The sequence below is a fragment of the Schistocerca serialis genome, chromosome 5 (genome assembly GCF_023864345.2).
Source record: "Schistocerca serialis cubense isolate TAMUIC-IGC-003099 chromosome 5, iqSchSeri2.2, whole genome shotgun sequence".
NCBI lineage: Eukaryota > Metazoa > Arthropoda > Insecta > Orthoptera > Acrididae > Schistocerca > Schistocerca serialis.
Genome location: NC_064642.1, coordinates 35,014,246 through 35,033,302, shown reverse-complemented (window position 1 = coordinate 35,033,302; position 19,057 = coordinate 35,014,246). Strand labels below are relative to the sequence as shown.

Below are 19,057 nucleotides of genomic sequence, written 5' to 3'. Positions count from 1 at the left end.
TGAATTTGATATCAATTTTATATCGAAACTGCACTGAAAACCCCATCTTCCTACTACTCACGCGCTCATCAACCTACCGCAGCGTACACCCCTACCACCCCTGGCCCTCCCTCCCCACGCGACCCACACCAGAACCCTAACCACCCAACCAAAGCCTTCATAAATTCTCCATAATTTTTTAGTGAAGATTAGATTTGTCAACAGAGCGCTGTTGAAGACTTTTTTCAGTTCAGATCATCGAATTACTATGGAAGTGGAATTAACTTAGGAGTCTCATTTTGGTACGGACTGTACGGCATGGAGTGGCTCAGTATTTCAGAATGAAATGTCACATTACAGCGGAGTGTGTGCTGATCTGAAAGTTTCTGACAGATTAAAACTGTGTGTCGGATTGGGACTCGACTCTGGGACCTTCGTATTTGCAGGCAAGTGCTCTACCGACTTAGCTACTTTTTTTTTTAATCAGGCCTCCATACCATGCACTCTAACCCGTCCTTGACCTCTGCAGCTATGCCTTCTTCAGCAAACTTCTCTACCATCTGTCTAGTTTCAAATAATAATAATAATAAAACAGACACTGACAAACACAACATCAAAAGTGAAATTCAAGCGGGGAAATCAATGAACCCTTTGAGATCAGGACAGGCGTGCGTCAAGGTCTCTCAACAGTCCTCTTCAACCTAGAGTTGGACAAAGTCGTCAAGGAATGGGAGAAAGAGCTGAAATTAGAAGGATACTGTAAAGCAGTGCGACTAGGACGAACCGTGGATCAACTGGAGGGTGGATGGTTAGCCTCCGCGGACGACCTGGCACTACTTGCAGACAATGAAACCACAGCAATCAGGCAGGTAGAAATACTCAAAGAGTTCGCAGGAAAAGTAGGGCTACAGATCTCCTTCTTCTTCACGAAATTCAACATACAGAATTTAAACACAAAATATGGCAAGATCAACAGAGCAACGCATTTTAAATACCTGGGGGAAGTGCTCGAACGGTCAGGAAAGGAGAAAAAGACGGAGAACACCACGTTACAGAAGATGACGATAGCCTTATATAAAACACAGGGTATCTACAACAAAAAATGTTTGTCCACCTCCTCCAAAATTCGTCACTACAATACAGTAATCAAACCTGAGGTGCTATGCGCCTGCGAGACACTGACGCTACACACAAAGAGCGACCTAGAGAACATCCTCACAGAGGAAAGAAAAACTATCAGGAAAATTACTGAACGAAAACTCACAGACGAACTATAGAGGCTTCACTCCAGAGACACCACAGAGAAGTTGTCCGATCTCGCAGCGGACATCAAAAACATGAGTAAAATTTTGCGGCCGTAGCAGCAGACTCCCACAGACCAGACTCACCAACAGAATACTGAGATACATGCAGAGGCTCAAAACCACTACACCTTGTATGGCACAAGTCAAAATTGATCTGGAAAAAGCACAGATAGATTCAGCGGACATCGCAGACAAAGGCGTCTATAGACACAAAATAGCAAGTGGGAAGTAATGTCAGAGAAGACAACAACTACAGCCCAAAGACCAAAGTGGACCGAAGAAAGGAAGAGGGCCTTTAGCGAACGAATGAAAGAGTACTGGAAGATCAGGAAGAACTAGTAGTCAGAAATGCTTCGCGTGATCTGATAAAGGCTTGTAACGTGTGTAATAATAACAATAATAATAATAATAATAATCCAGCATGTACTGTGAATACTTTTCCTTTCAGTCACCCGTGTTCCTTTAGAAATGGGGTTAATAAAGGAAAGGAGTAATTTTTCGTGAAGTTTAACATGCCATGATAAAATTAAAATCGTTCTTCTTGTTAGACCTACAACTTTGCCTTTAAATGAAATAAAATTTCACTTCTTTTTATCAACTAAATTAATATTTTTTTTCATTAAGACAAATAATACCTTCCAAGTAGGAAAAAGATAGAAGGGGAGGTAATGTAAAAATAACGTCCTCCTGACAAACGGAGTTGTGTTACCTTAAATGGAATGTTGATTTATACACTCATATTGCAGAGGACTTTATAAATCAGATTCAGTAATATACATTTTCAGTTTTTTTGTTATACTCTGATGTGGTCTAGAATGAGACGAGTGCGTATATGATGTTATGGCAAGCAGTAGTTGCTGTCTAGCAGACTAGGGTGCCTGCATTACCTGCCGGCCCTGTCAGTTACGCAACTCACAGAAAACAGAAAAGGAAATCGACAGCTATCCTTGGCATCAAGTGTGTAAAAGGAAGGTCTCATTACGAAAGTGCGCTTTAATGTGCCTAGGAGAACGGGAAGTGTACGTAACTTCCCCTGCAAAACTTGCCCTTTTCTATGTTTACCGTTAAGCCACTATATCTCGTCTACGTTTTCAGCATCAGCAGGCGAAATAGGGGCCAATTCATTTAATCTGGCGAGAAATGCGGAACTGATGGTCGTAGATACTGAGGGAGACATCCACAAAAATACTTGTAATCAGTATGGAGTATCGGTAAAGCTAAAGAACGTACGTGTGTGTGTGTGTGTGTGTGTGTGTGTGTGTGTGAGAGAGAGAGAGAGAGAGAGAGAGAGAGAGAGAGAGAGGGAGAGAGGGAGGGGGGAGGAGGAGGAGAGAGGGGGAGGGCAGAGATAAAAATATCATTTTACGGCAGGATTAACTGCACAGTCGCGGTTAACTACTCTTTATTATTCTTTACTGAAATAGCTGCAGGTATTCACGAAACTGCGATCGCAGACACAGGAGACCAGCCGCAAGCAGTTGTCTGCAGCTCGAACCCGGAGGCTGGGAACGCTGCCCCCCGCTCTTTCTTGGTGGGCACCGGACATGGAGAGATAGGGGGACAGATAATTTGCAGGGTAATGGTGGTATTCTTGAAGGGGTAGAAGACATGAATCGACATGTCCGGAAGAGAGACAATTTTCAGGCAGTGGAGACTAAAACAATGACATGGAATACTTAACCGACACTGTACTCGCATTTGGGAGGACGACGGTTCAAACCAGCGCCCGGCCATCCAGATTTAGGTTTACAGTGATTTGCCTAAGTCGCTCCAGGCAAATGCCGGGATGGTTCCTTTGAAAGGGCACGGCGGATTTCCCTCTCCATCCTTCACTCCACGCGAGCTTGGGCTTCGTCTCTAATGACCTCGATGCCGACGGGACGTTAACTCCAGTTTTCCTTCCTTCTTTACTTACCAACACCTTCTCGGCGAGTGTGTACATGCTTTTAGCGTGAGAAAAGAGAATGTGATGCAGCAACATTCTCGATATTCTTGCCGCGTCATTTAGTTGTTGTTAAATAATTCGATTGATGAGAAGCAGATTCTGGCTTGGGCCCATCAGAGGCGTGGGCGCGCCCACAGAACACTTAACCGAATACTAAGAGAGAGAGAGAGAGAGAGAGAGAGAGAGAGCGGTGTAGCGCTCTAGCACAGGCCGTAAGCGAGCAGCAGCTGCAGCTGAGGGCCGCCACCCAGAGGTTCTGCGTTCTGACTCCTGTGGTGCAGAGTCGGCTTCACCGCCGACAGGCCGATGACGCCTTGTTGCAGTAAGCTCTGAGACACTCCTATCTTAGTCCACCTGCCAATGCTCTGTCAGTCTCGCACTCACGAGAAAAGAAAAAATGATCATGGCAGGAAAGATCAATGGCGGGGCACAGGGGGAGGGGGATCAGCGAGGAGCTGGATGGACCAGATCGAGACGATCTCCAGCCTACGAATTCAGGAGGTTCAATCAGAAGCTGGTACCTGTTCGGGGTGGAATCACTTGGTTCATGGGATCATGGAGCTGAACGGTACATAAACGACTTGTAAGTAATGGAAATTGAAGCCGTGTCCTATTTACAAAAAATGAGAATAATATCCATAAAGTTCACGTACTTTGGTGCAGAAAAGTATTCCCCATTCAGGAACACGTCTGCAAGCATCCATAAACAGTTAAACTACCACTAAAATATAGTATAAGAGGAGCTTAAAGGATTTATCGGTGTCAAAATCCTACTCCATTGACGAATTTATTAGCAGAACCGGTCGATGCATATATTATTAACTATATCAAATGACATGAGTATTAGGAGAACCCGACTTCTGCACAACTTTACTGCCGTAATGTGATCAATGTAAGTACGTACTGTAAAGTGATTTTCTGTTTCATGACGAATGGTTATTATTGCTTGAGAATCCGCCACGATGGCTGAGTGGTGAGCGTGACAGATTGCCGTCCTACGGGCCCAGGTTCGATTCCCGGGTGGGTCGGGGATTTTCTCCGCTCAGGGACTGGGTGTTGTGTCGTCTTCGTCATCATTTCATCCCCATCCGGCTCGCAGGTCGCCCAGTGTGGCGTCGAGTGTAGTAAGACCTGCACCAAGACGGCCGGACCTGCCCCGTAAGGGGCCTCCCGGCCACCGACGCCAAATACTCATTTCCATAGATTGAGAACGATCATATGGAACCAGTGTCGTGTATTAACATGTTTGTGACAGGTTTATTATTACTTGTTAAATGACATATTCAAGATTTTTGAGTTATTGCATGAGGACTATATTTTTTTTTTTTTTTTTTTTTTTATGGGACTTAACATCTGTGGTCATCAGTCCCCTAGAACTTAGAACTACTTAATCCTAACCAACCTAAGGACATCACACACATCCATGCCCGAGGCAGGATTCGAACCTGCGACCGTAGCAGTCGCGCGGTTCCGGACTGAGCGCCTGAACCGCTAGACCACCGCGGCCGGCGAGGACTATTTCAATTGGGTCTATGGAAGCGACATTAGCATCTTTTCTTTTTTTTATAAATACGTATTTCTGTTTTATAATCTATATCCGTGAGCTCTCTCCTTAATGTAGACCTAGAGAGAAAAGAAGTACATCTACTCTCATCTAACCTCCACGGTAGTCCGACGCTCTGACTGCTCAGTTTGGAGGCAGGCTGTTATCTTGTTATTAATGAATTCAGTCAGCTTCAGTTAACTTACCCACGTGGGGATCACTAAATCTGCCCCTGGGAGGTCCACACATCATCTCCTCATCTAACTAACGTCCACAGCTCGTGGTGTAGTGGTTAGTGGTTAGCGTGGCTCACTCTCTATCACGGAGCTTCGCGTTTGATCCCCGGCCTGGTTGATTTTCTGCGCTCAGGGACTCGGTGTCTGTGTTACCCTCATCATTTCATCTCATCATCAACGACACGGAAATCGACGAAGTGGCGTCAAAGAGAAGAATTTGCGCTGCGTGACCAAACTACCCCACATGGGGTGTTCTGCCCAGTGGTACATACGATCTTTTCATTTTGTCGAATCGATGGATCGCTTGTGCTACATTACCACATCCGTAAGAAATTTTGGAAAAGTGAAGGATTTAACGTAGCGTATTGGAACACAGTCATACACACGTGACCAAGCGTCCTTCTCTTACTGACCGAACACTGTAGATGAAAATTTCTTCCACATTGAGGATTCGAACCGACAACGTCGGGGTTGAGCGGCATGCGTTGGTGACCTCGCCTCCAGAGACCGTTGCCGGCGCCAATAGAAGGGCAGTACGCTATCGCGCGTACCTACTGGAAGTAGAGTTATCAGCCTTGAGGGAGCCGCGGCCGGCGGCTAGTAACGACTCTAAATGTCAGGCGTCTAGCCGGAATGTCACCCGGAATGCGGAGCAGTCTAGAAAGCAGGGCTCCGTTAGCGACCTTACCGGCTGCACAGCTGTCCCCGCGTAAAACAACCACGACCGCAGCGCAAGCGCCGAGCGCCACGGCGGCTGCGAGGCAGCGGGCCGGGGTCACGAGAAAGCCAGCCGGCCGGCTGCTGCGTCTGCGCTCCACAGCACTGCAGCCGCTGGGGCCGCCCTCGCCGACCTCCTCACAAAAGGGCTGCCCCGCCGTCGCAGGACACCGCTAGGCATCATCTTTGGTTTGGCTTCTGTCCGTTTGTTTCTCTGTGCACAGTCCAATACTGTTGCCTCGAAGTTGTTAATGTCCTTACTTTTTACCGTTATTTAGCTTCAGTCCCATCAGATTGGGGACAGCAGGTTACTTAAAAGTGGTAGTAATTTTAATTCGATAAACAGTAATAAAATGGAAGTGCTGGGATTAAAAATTATTTGAAACCTAGTGTATATAACTTCAGCGTGAATACCAGTTCTGTATAAGAACTAATAGCATTAATGTATACAGCGTGATTCAGCTGTCCGTACCCATGGGTTCTATGCAACCAGCAAAACTTTCAAATATCATGCACTACAGTTTCATACACTACCGGCCATTAAAATTGCTACACCAAGAAGAAATACAGATGATAAACGGGTATTCATATATATTGTACTAGAACTGACATGTGATTACATTTTCACGCAATTAGGGTGCATAGATCCTGAGAAATCAGTACCCAGAACAACCACCTCTGGCCCTAATAACGGCCTTGATACTCCTGGGCATTGAGCCAGAGCTTGGATGGCGTGTACAAGTACAGCTGCCCATGCAGCTTCAACACGATACCACAGTTCATCAAGAGTAGTGACTGGCGTACTGTGACGAGCAAGCCGCTCGCCCACCATTGACCAGACGTTCTCAATTGGCGAGAGATCTGGAGAATGTGCTGGCCAGGGCAGCAGTCGAACATTTTCTGTATCCGGAAAGGCCCGTACAGTTCCTGCAACATGCGGTCGTGCATTATCCTGCTGAAATGTAGGGTTTCGCAGGGATCGAATGAAGGGTAGAGCCACGGGTCGTAACACATCTGCAATGTAACGTCCACTGTTCAAAGTGTCGTCAGTGCGAACAAGAGGTGACCGAGACGTGTAACCAATGGCACCCCATACCATCACGCCGGGTCATACGCCAGTATGGAGATGACAAATACACACTTACAATGTGTGTTCACCGCCATGTCGCCAAACACGGATGCGACCATCATGATGCTGTAAACAGAACCTGCATCATCCGAAAAAATGAAGTTTTGCCATTCGTGCACCCAGGTTCGTCGTCGAGTACACCATCGGAGGCGCTCCTGTCTGTGATGCAGCGTCAAGGGTAACCGCAACCACGGTCTCCGAGCTGATACTCCGTGTTGCTGCAAACGTCGTCGAACTGTTCGTGCAGATGGTTGTAGTCTTGCAACCGTTCCCATCTGTTGACTCATGGATCGAGACATGGCTGCACAATCCGTTACAGCCATGCGGATAAGATGTCTGTCATCTCGACTGCTAGTGATACGAGGCCGTTGGCATCCAGCACTGCGTTCCGTATTACCCTCCTGAACCCACCGCTTCCATATCCTGCTAACACTCATTGGATCTCGACCAACGCGAGCAAGAATGTCGCGATACGATAAACCGCAATCGCGATAGGCTACAATCCGACCTTTATCAAAGTCGGAAACGTGATGGTTCGCATTTCTCCTTCTTACACGAGGCATCACAACAACGTTTCACCAGACAACGCCGGTCAACTGCTGTTTGTGTATGAGAAATCGGTTGGAAACTTTCCTCATGTCAGCACGTTGTAGATGTCACCACCGGCGCGAACCTTGTGTGAATGCACTGAAAAGCTAATCATTTCCATATCACAGCATCTTCTTCCTGTCGGTTAAATTTCGCGTCTGTAGCACGTCATCTTCGTGGTGTAGCAATTTTAATGGCCAGTGGTGTATTTTATCTCCCACTACGTGCAAAGTAGTAGTACTACGTAAAAAATGAACAAGATGTTTTTGCAGGAAATGTAGTTAAATCTTGTACTGGGATACATTTACGCTAGACCCCGGAGTTATCGAATTATTCAACAAAACGCACAAAAGTAACCTTCGAACGTCGTTTTCTTGAATAACTCGGAAACCGTGGTCTCCAGTACAAAATATAGCTCATTAAAATTTCTTCAAACAGGTCCCATTCATTTTTTCTGTACTTACAGTTTAGACATAGAGAGCAGAGAATATAACAATCTCGTGCATGGTTTTTGAAGGGCCGGCCGCGGTGGTCTCGCGGTTGTAGGCGCGCAGTCCGGAACCGTGCGACTGCTACGGTCGCAGGTTCGAATCCTGTCTCGGGCATGGATGTGTGTGATGTCCTTAGGTTAGTTAAGTTTAAGTAGTTCTAAGTTCTAGGGGACTGATGACCACAGCAGTTGAGTCCCATAGTGCTCAGAGCCATTTGAACCATTTTTTGTTTTGTTTTTGAAGGCGTTGTGGGTTGTATAAAACGTATCGGTAAGACAGCTGAATCACCCGTATAGGTGTGGTGCCTGTTCTTGCAGACACGTCCCTGCACACATGTGTAAATATATGATTGATTCATCCAAATAATATAAATCTTAATCATATAGGCAGAGCGATCGCAAATGTTAATGCTAAATGAATTGTTCTAGTAAAATGGTCATTAAGATCATTTCAGTGTGGATGCTCTCTCTCTCTTCTGAACTCCTGGGGGTTACCAGAGTGACGCGGCGAGGAAAGAGTTGGTCAGCCAGGGCTGCTACGAAATTATTGTGCTACAAGTTGACAATTTGGGTCGGATGGAAAGCGTCCTTGGATAGCTGAAGCAATTAAGGTGACCATTCGCATAGAGCGGGAAATCCATATTCGAGTCCTGGTCTGACACTAATTTCGACTATTCGCCACTGAATTCATTTCAATGCCCAGTTGTGGCCAATGTCAGAATTTATTTTATTTCATCATAATAGTGTTAATGATAGTACTACTGCTGCTACTATTACTATTACAACTGCTGCTGCCACTAACAATAACAACAACAATAATAGTAATAGTAATGACAACAACAATAGTGAGGAGACACATAGAAAATGTATTTCTGAGTGTGCAGAACTGATACATCGCGTAATAGCGAGTTCTCTGCGAGAGACATTTATGTAGACTGTACCAACCTTACCGCTGGAATATGAGGAATGTCTGTTCAGAAACGACATTTACTTGCCAAAGGGGGGTGCTGTGTCTACACATCAAAGACTGACATTTTCGTAGTTCTGTTAGATAAGCTATTAACTGACGAAATAGTTCACTGAAGAAATATTGCATCCGTTGGACAATGACATCCGGCCGTTTACCCGTGAACTATTTCGTCATGAATTACGCAGGCAGAAGTTGAAGAATCTCGTGTTAACTTTTTGTTTTTGTTTTTTATCTTTTTTTAAAATATGGATACGGTATTCAGTTCTCTGAAACAGTGAGTTCATTCGAAAGCATGAAAAGGACTTAGATAAGCCTCAATGATACAGTGAGACGGAAAGGATTTTGTTGCCGGAATGAGAGTTTCCGGTATAGTGTTCAGACAAGAGCGTTAATTTATGAACTGTTGTACACATAAAATATTACAATGACCTCTGGGCCATCGGTTAAACGTCATCTTAGACTGTATGGTAATTTTACTGAATTTGTAAAATCATTAATACACTCCTGGAAATTGAAATAAGAACACCGTGAATTCATTGTCCCAGGAAGGGGAAACTTTATTGACACATTCCTGGGGTCAGATACATCACATGATCACACTGACAGAACCACAGGCACATAGACACAGGCAACAGAGCATGCACAATGTCGGCACTAGTACAGTGTATATCCACCTTTCGCAGCAATGCAGGCTGCTATTCTCCCATGGAGACGATCGTAGAGATGCTGGATGTAGTCCTGTGAAACGGCTTGCCATGACATTTCCACCTGGCGCCTCAGTTGGACCAGCGTTCGTGCTGGACGTGCAGACCGCGTGAGACGACGCTTCATCCAGTCCCAAACATGCTCAATGGGGGACAGATCCGGAGATCTTGCTGGCCAGGGTAGTTGACTTACACCTTCTAGAGCACGTTGGGTGGCACGGGATACATGCGGACGTGCATTGTCCTGTTGGAACAGCAAGTTCCCTTGCCGGTCTAGGAATGGTAGAACGATGGGTTCGATGACGGTTTGGATGTACCGTGCACTATTCAGTGTCCCCTCGACGATCACCAGTGGTGTACGGCCAGTGTAGGAGATCGCTCCCCACACCATGATGCCGGGTGTTGGCCCTGTGTGCCTCGGTCGTATGCAGTCCTGATTGTGGCGCTCACCTGCACGGCGCCAAACACGCATACGACCATCATTGGCACCAAGGCAGAAGCGACTCTCATCGCTGAAGACGACACGTCTCCATTCGTCCCTCCATTCACGCCTGTCGCGACACCACTGGAGGCGGGCTGCACGATGTTGGGGCGTGAGCGGAAGACGGCCTAACGGTGTGCGGGACCGTAGCCCAGCTTCATGGAGACGGTTGCGAATGGTCCTCGCCGATACCCCAGGAGCAACAGTGTCCCTAATTTGCTGGGAAGTGGCGGTGCGGTCCCCTACGGCAGTGCGTAGGATCCTACGGTCTTGGCGTGCATCCGTGCGTCGCTGCGGTCCGGTCCCAGGTCGACGGGCACGTGCACCTTCCGCCGACCACTGGCAACAATATCGATGTACTGTGGAGACCTCACGCCCCACGTGCTGAGCAATTCGGCGGTACGTCCACCCGGCCTCCCGCATGCCCACTATACGCCCTCGCTCAAAGTCCGTCAACTGCACATACGGTTCACGTCCACACTGTCGCGGCATGCTACCAGTGTTAAAGACTGCGATGGAGCTCCGTATGCCACGGCAAACTGGCTGACACAGAAGGCGGCGGTGCACAAATGCTGCGCAGCTAGCGCCATTCGACGGCCAACACCGCGGTTCCTGGTGTGTCCGCTGTGCCGTGCGTGTGATCATTGCTTGTACAGCCCACTCGCAGTGTCCGGAGCAAGTATGGTGGGTCTGACACACCGGTGTCAATGTGTTCTTTTTTCCATTTCCAGGAGTGTATAACACAGTTCTCTGTTTCTGATCACTGTATGTTTCGGAGTCGGTCGGTAGCTGATCGAGGCACAAACTGACTGTTGCCACCGTATCGAAGTTAAGGCAGAGGTAGGGCGATGGACTCGCAGTCAGTGGGTCAGGGCTTCAAATCCCCGGCCCTCCGCCCATACGTAGTTTTTGCTTTCTTTTCCTAAATCGTTTGTGGCAAGTATCTAGATGATTTCTTTGAAAAGGCCTGAACGATTTACTCCGCCTCGTTTCCTCACTCCACGCTTATGCGCCTCATGCAGCGACTCCATTGTCGATCAGATGTTAAACTCTAAGGTTCCATTTTATCCTTGCGTAACGAAATCTGTCAGAAAGAGAAGGGTAGTCTTATATGAAAGAGAAAAAGAGATGGTGCCGAAAATTAATGGTAAGAAGTCCAAGACGAACTCTACTTTAAGCGTGTGTGTGTGTGTGTGTGTGTGTGTGTGTGTGTGTGTGTGTGTGAGAGAGAGTGTGAGAGTGTGTGTGTGTGTGTGTGTGTGTGTGTGTGTGTGTGTGTGTGTGTATCTGTGTGTTAGGGAGAGAGAGAGACAGAGAGAGAGAGAGAGAAATAGAAGGGGGCTTAGGGAGAGGGGAGGAAGTGTTTGTTACTCGGTAGCCTGGGTTATGTCAAACTATATACATAATGTACTAGTCCGACAACCGTTTGGGTACACATGTTGCTTGTGTACATAGATTTTAAAACCCGCAGAAGATATTTATGGGCAGTAAGCATAAGGGAAACGTTACACCTGACAAGTTAATGTAACAATACTCCAACCACCAACACCAAGAATCTGGTACTCGTCTTGGGATGGTATGGGATTAAAATCGTCCAACAAATCGCTCGTTGGCCTGAAAACAGAAGTTAATAAGTGAACTACGAAGCACTGAATTCTATTTTCCTAAACAGTTTCAATGAAGAACGTTAAATGTACAGTCCCCTATTTCTCTAGTCGCATGGACGTAAAATGATATAAAAGTCGTTGCAGACTCGAAATTGAATTAAAGTCACTGAGAATAGGACTATCGATTACACAAAAGTAGTCGTTCGCAATGATATATTTATGCACATAAAAGTCAATTTGCTAGAAAACTGTTGCAAATTGTAGCGAGAACTGCAGATGTTCAACGCTTGCCACTTAGTGTGGTGTGTGAGCTGACCGGTGACATTAGCAAATGTTGTCAGTTGATGGTGAGAGTGCTGACAAATAATTTTCAGATAATCTGCGTGATCAGTTATGCTGGCTACTGATGCGATAGGCATAGTTCAACTTCTTCCGCATTACCTAAACTCTGAAGGTGGCGCATTGGAGCGCGGAAACTGGTTGCAACAAAATAAATAAAATGATAAGGACCGCTGTAGGCGTTTTATTTTCTCAAAATACACCATCAACAAAAGTTTTGCATAACCTCGGTTCCGAAAGTTCCAGAACCTGTACAGAAAATTGGAATAGAGATCAGCATAAACATCATTTCCACCCTTTTTATTGCTCATGAAAACCACACATTGCATGTTGTACCACCATACAGTGAGACCTTCAGAGGTGGCGGTCCAGACTGCTGTACACACCAACACCTCTAATACCCAACTGCAGGTCCTGTTGTATTGATGTATGCCTGTTTTCGTCGTGGCATACTATCCACGAGTTCATCAAGGCACTGTTGGTCCAGATTGTCCCACTCCTCTAAGGCGATTCGGCGTAGATCCCTCAGAGTGGATGGTGGGTCACGTCGTCCATAAACAGCCCTTTTCAATCCATCCCGGGCATGTTAGATAGGATTCATGCCTGAAAAAAGCCAATATGCTGCCGACATCGTTGCACTCTCGGTCGGAGGATGGCATTCACGTATCGTACAGCCGTTACGGCGCCTTCCATGACCACAAGCGGCGTACGTCGACCCCACACAAAGCCAGCCCAAAACAGCAGGGAACCTCCGCCTTGCTCTGCACTCGCTGGACAGTGCGTCTAGGGGTTGCCTCCAAACACGTCTCGAACGATTGTCAGGTTGAAGGCATATGCGACACTCACCGGTGAAGAGAACGTGATGCCAATCCTGAGCGGTCCATTCGCCAGGTAGACCGATCGGTACGGCGCTGCATGGTGTCGTGGTTGCAAAGATGGACCCCACCATGGACGTCGGTAGTGAAGTTGCGCATCATGCAGCGTACTGCGCACGGTGCGAGGCGTAACACCACGTGCTGTGGCTGGACGAAAACATTATTCAACATGGTGGTGTTGCTGTCAGGGTTCCTTGTAACGCCGGAAATGCATATCCTCCTATTTCCATCTATTGTACTATAATTTTTTTTCCTTCTTTTGTTACCTCAAGATATGACATTTCTGTCTCTTTATATATTGTAATTGTTTTACTGTTTGTATATATATATATATATATATATATATATATATATATATATATGCATTTATGTTGGTTTGTTTTGTGAATATTATTTGTATTTATAGGCTGGGTCTGGCCTAGGGAAACTATGCTATCGAACCATTACATCGCTAGGTCGTGTGGAGAACCAAAGTGTTTAGGATCTTTGGTAGTGTTAGATCTGCCGCGTGGAGCGCGGGCAGAGCAGAGGGAGGGTCTGGCTAGGGTGGTGCAGTGGAGCAGGTGTGTTGTGTGAAGCTCCCGGGAGTTGCCGCGCTTTCGGGGTTTGACAGCATGTAATTGCGCTCGACTTGCGATGATAGTTTCTGACATGGTGTCGCGGACGGGAAGCATTAGCTGGCGCACATCAAGAGCCCGTTACGTCTGGTGACCGTGTCGAGAAGAAGGCGCGCCGACATCCAGCTTCTGCAACAGCGACGGCCGACAATGAGTGACTGTCGCCACCTCCTCGATCGACGGCTTCAAACCTTCAATCAACCAACAAGGAACACTGGAAGCACGTAAAGTTTTAGAACTGTATGGCAGACCTCAGTTTTTCAAACCTTTAAAATTGTTGCATCACAAAATTACAGCAACTTAGCATGAACCTTTGTTGCTCATTGTCCCATTCCTTTTCCGAAATGAACCCGAGTGTCGTTGAAATTCAAGCGCCAGCATTAAAGTAATATAATTCGATTTCACTGCTTTAATTTCAAAGTTCAGTTAAGGTATTCATAGCTGGCTACAATATTTAGATTACACAAGCACAAATTAAGAGTGCGAGTTTTGTTACCGTATTTTAGCTTACCTGTGACTGAAGCTCAGCTTGGTACGTACTAAATTTTACTATTGTTAATTGTTCAGAATCATTTAATTCAAGTTCAAAGTTAAATCTCTTATTTCTAAATTGCGTAGATTCAAGTAGCTTTTGAAATGATTGTTGAGGTAGTCCAAGACTAACCTTATTTTACTGAATTTCGATGTGCTTCAGAAAGAAAGCACACTATTAACTTCAGTCACTAAATTAACTTTCGATTTTCCGGTTTTATTAATTCTTTTGCTAAATTAAGTCATCAGAGTGTAGCGAAATTTATTACTTCTGACCAACTTTCAGTTTTCACACTACACGTGTCAACCTTCAGTTACCACGCTTCTAGTGCTACTAATATGTGTAATAAACTTTCTTTTTTCATATTAACAGAATCTTCCGTCGGTTCTTGGTAGAACAACATTATACACTCCTGGAAATGGAAAAAAGAACACATTGACACCGGTGTGTCAGACCCACCATACATGCTCCGGACACTGCGAGAGGGCTGTACAAGCAATGATCACACGCACGGCACAGCGGACACACCAGGAACCGCGGTGTTGGCCGTCGAATGACGCTAGCTGCGCAGCATTTGTGCACCGCCGCCGTCAGTGTCAGCCAGTTTGCCGTGGCATACGGAGCTCCATCGCAGTCTTTAACACTGGTAGCACGCCGCGACAGCGTGGGCGTGAACCGTATGTGCAGTTGACGGACTTTGAGCGAGGGTGTATAGTGGGCATGCGGGAGGCCGGGTGGACGTACCGCCGAATTGCTCAACACGTGGGGCGTGAGGTCTCCACAGTACATCGATGTTGTCGCCAGTGGTCGGCGGAAGGTGCACGTGCCCGTCGACCTGGGACCGGACCGCAGCGACGCACGGATGCACGCCAAGACCGTAGGATCCTACGCAGTGCCGTAGGGGATGATGGTCGTATGCGTGTTTGGCGCCGTGCAGGTGAGCGCCACAATCAGGACTGCATACGACCGAGGCATACAGGGCCAACACCCGGCATCATGGTGTGGGGAGCGATCTCCTACACTGGCCGTACACCACTGGTGATCGTCGAGGGGACACTGAATAGTGCACGGTACATCCAAACCGTCATCGAACCCATCGTTCTACCATTCCTAGACCGGCAAGGGAACTTGCTGTTCCAACAGGACAATGCACGTCCGCATGTATCCCGTGCCACCCAACGTGCTCTAGAAGGTGTAAGTCAACTACCCTGGCCAGCAAGATCTGCGGATCTGTCCCCCATTGAGCATGTTTGGGACTGGATGAAGCGTCGTCTCACGCGGTCTGCACGTCCAGCACGAACGCTGGTCCAACTGAGGCGCCAGGTGGAAATGTCATGGCAAGCCGTTCCACAGGACTACATCCAGCATCTCTACGATCGTCTCCATGGGAGAATAGCAGCCTGCATTGCTGCGAAAGGTGGATATACACTGTACTAGTGCCGACATTGTGAATGCTCTGTTGCCTGTGTCTATGTGCCTGTGGTTCTGTCAGTGTGATCATGTGATGTATCTGACCCCAGGAATGTGTCAATAAAGTTTCCCCTTCCTGGGACAATGAATTCACGGTGTTCTTATTTCAATTTCCAGGAGTGTAATAATAAATGAAAAGAACCAGTTTGCTTGTAGAACAAAAGCAAACTGGTGCTTTCTTTTTTCAGTTACTATAGTAATTGTCCTTAGGACAGGCGACCATAATTTCCCCAAATCTCAAATATCTAATTACCGCTAGTCAATTGTTAACGTAACGGCCGCACATTTACTTTCTTTATTAACTTTACCCCTTTTCAAAATTAATTTCCACCAATTTCATTTGCATTTTTCCTTTCATTTAGATGTAACCCTTTCCTCCCTCTTTACTGACAGATTATCTTCGGTGACGATTGTTTTTCCCAAATTTCCATTAGGTACACGCGGTTTAATTTTTCACTGTCATTAAGGTCGATAAGTGAGGGGGAGGTTACATTCTCCGAGCCATAATCCTTAGGTAGCGGTCATCCACTGCAGTAGTAGCCCTCGGGCGGCCTGAACGAGGCATGTCGACGACAGTTCCTGTCTCTCCGTATCTCCTCCATCTCCTAACAACATCACTTTGATTCACTCCGAGACGCCTGGCCGCTTCTCTTGTTGAGAGCCCTTCCTGGCACAAAGTAACAATGCGGACGTGATCGAACCGCGGTATTGACCGTCTAGGCATGGTTGAACTACAGACAACACGAGCCGTGTACCTCCTTCCTGGTGGAATGACTGGAACTGATCGGCTGACGGACCCCCTCTGTCTAATAGGCACTGCTCATGCATGGTTGTTTACATCTTTGGATGGGTTTAGTGACATCTCTGAACAGTCAAAGTGACTGTGTCTGTGACACAATATCCACAGTCAACGTCTATCTTCAGGAGTTCTGGGAACCAGGGTGATGCTAAACTTTTTTTGATGTGTGTAGTAAACTGCCGTCGTCCCAAAGACCTCCTGTGAAAAGGATGGGCATACAAAAAATAAGCAAATGCGGTGTCATACAAACAGGCGAGAAGTCGGAAATTATTTGACAACACCGTCACTGATCAGTCACAGGATGTGTCAAAACCATCGAAAAGCTAGGGGTATCAATGTGGAAAAGCTTACGGGAAAACGATTACGTAAATCAGGATATGAGGAGGAAATATGAGAATCCAAAACTGATTGGAAAGTTTAAAGGAAACATAATTCGACCATGCTGCAGGCTACTTACAAATTTTAATACCAGACAATTTTTGAGTAAATCTCTTTAATGTAGAGTCTACGATGAGTTCAATTAACAGCAGATACAGAAAAGTCGAGGTAAAATTCCGAGAATATTGCTAATTCAATCGAAGCAATAGAATTTCAAAATACACAAACTAAGGATGTGTCACACAGATTCGTTCGATTGCACGACTGTTACTTCCAAGTGAATGATGATAGATGTGTGGGACGAATTTTAGCGTAGACATCGAAAGTAAAAGTTTATCGCGGCGCCAGCTGTGAGCTGCCAGCTCGTGTGGCTGTCGGTAGCGGACCCCGCGGCGCCCCTCACATCGCAGCGCTGCCCTACAAGACTGCCCGATCTCACGGAATGAGAATTTTTGTTGATACGAATTTTTGAAAGACTCCGTCGTCTACCCGCTTCGCCTTCCAGCAGTTCTGGTGAGCTGCGACGCCGTTAAAAACCTGCAGCGAAAGCAGTGTCTCCGTACATGATGGGAGCAGTACGGGAAGAGACTGACTACCGTCTCAGTGTTGGGCGCGCGTCCGTTGGAGGTCACACTGAATATTTGTGAAACGGAAACGATGACGTTCAGCACGCACATAGCTGTTAAAAGTATGCCGACGTTGTACACTGGGAAACAGAATTATAGGATCACTTTGTAAGGTGGCAGAATAAATGGTCAGATTCGCCCCTTACATGAGACCTTTACAAATCGCAATGAGAAGGTGAAGATGACACCTAACGTAAATCAACAGTTATGAGAACATTTGCCTATCAATATGTAATGCGGAAAGGGATGGCAATCAATCAACGGTAAGTAACACACCATTCCTATGCAATGCATGCCTTCCAGCGGGAGGTGGAACAGGGAATGCGAGCTGAGTCGGTTTTAGTTTTGAAAAGCCAGCTCCACAACGACGTAGAGAAACCGTGCTGTAGGAGTTACGCCGGCAACCACTTAAAGAGGTGGCAGGAAAGAGGACAGCGACCCCGGGCCAGGTGATTCAAGCTGGAGGGCTGTCTGTAGCGATGGCATCGGTACAAGAGCAGAGAAGGAGCTTTAGAAAACTGCGTTTCGAAATTACAACGGGATACGAACAAAAGCAAGTGACGCATTTTCGTCCAGTGCGAATATGGAAATGTCAATGTACTCTAGAACGGGCACCAAACGTCTGATTGGTGGAAACTCACTAGGAAGGAGAAAACTACTGAAGTTTCGATGCAGTTTGATAGAAGGGACGTTGTGATTGGTAGAGGGTGTTTCTACAAAATAAGAAGAACGTTCCTTTATGTGGAAAAAAGCCATGATGTGAAAAAGGAACCCAAGTGGAGAGAGGCAGTTCTGCCATGAGAGAACAAGAGAGACATTTTGGTGAGGGACTCTTCTCTGAACTGGCGTCAAGTGCAGAGCAGGGCGCTTAACGCTCCATATGACCCAGAGAAGAAATTGGTGTGGACACTGCATTCACAGCGGCTGCACTCCAGCTAAAATTAGCTGTAGCAACGTTTACCTCCAACTGTGGAGAAACAAACCAGCCAAATTAGTTAATTGTCCTTGTGAGAACTGAGAGAGGACTATAATATGCACGCTACTCCAACCTTGCGGATGTATATCGCCACATAATAAGTAGGGCTGAGTACATGTTTTCTCGCATAATGAGAAACAAAGGGAAAGGTTCTGCTGGAAAGTTCAGCAAAGGTCAGATTAGTTTTGTAGGAATTTCAGTGGGAGAGAGCGGCCTTGCAGACAGCAGCACGTCGCAGCTTAAGGTAAATACCGCGTCAGAGGTGTAAACTTTGTCGGTTCACCAGCTTGCGTCCTCTGTAAACTCGAGCGGCCTTGGGTAATCTTGCACCTGAGTAATGATCCACTGCAGACTTGATTGTCATCCTAAATACACTCCTGGAAATTGAAATAAGAACATCGTGAATTCATTGTCCCAGGAAGGGGAAACTTCCTGGGACATTCCTGGGATCAGATACATCATATGATCACACTGACAGAACCACAGGCACATAGACACAGGCAACAGAGCATGCACAATGTCGGCACTAGTACAGTGTATATCCACCTTTCGCAGCAATGCAGGCTGCTATTCTCCCATGGAGACGATCGTAGAGATGCTGTATGTAGTCCTGTGGAACGGCTTGCCATGCCATTTCAACCTGGCGCCTCAGTTGAACCAGCGTTCGTGCTGGACGTGCAGACCGCGTGAGACGACGCTTCATCCAGTCCCAAACATGCTCAATGGGGGACAGATCCGGAGATCTTGCTGGC

At 46.6% G+C, this 19,057-nt stretch overlaps 1 protein-coding gene across 1 annotated transcript in view; it reads right to left on the bottom strand.

Annotated features, from left to right (window-relative positions):
* Positions 1–19,057, bottom strand: part of LOC126481729 (SEC14 domain and spectrin repeat-containing protein 1) — a 163,557-nt gene that overhangs the window by 106,265 nt on the left and 38,235 nt on the right. The gene's annotated exons all lie outside the window — the stretch shown is intronic.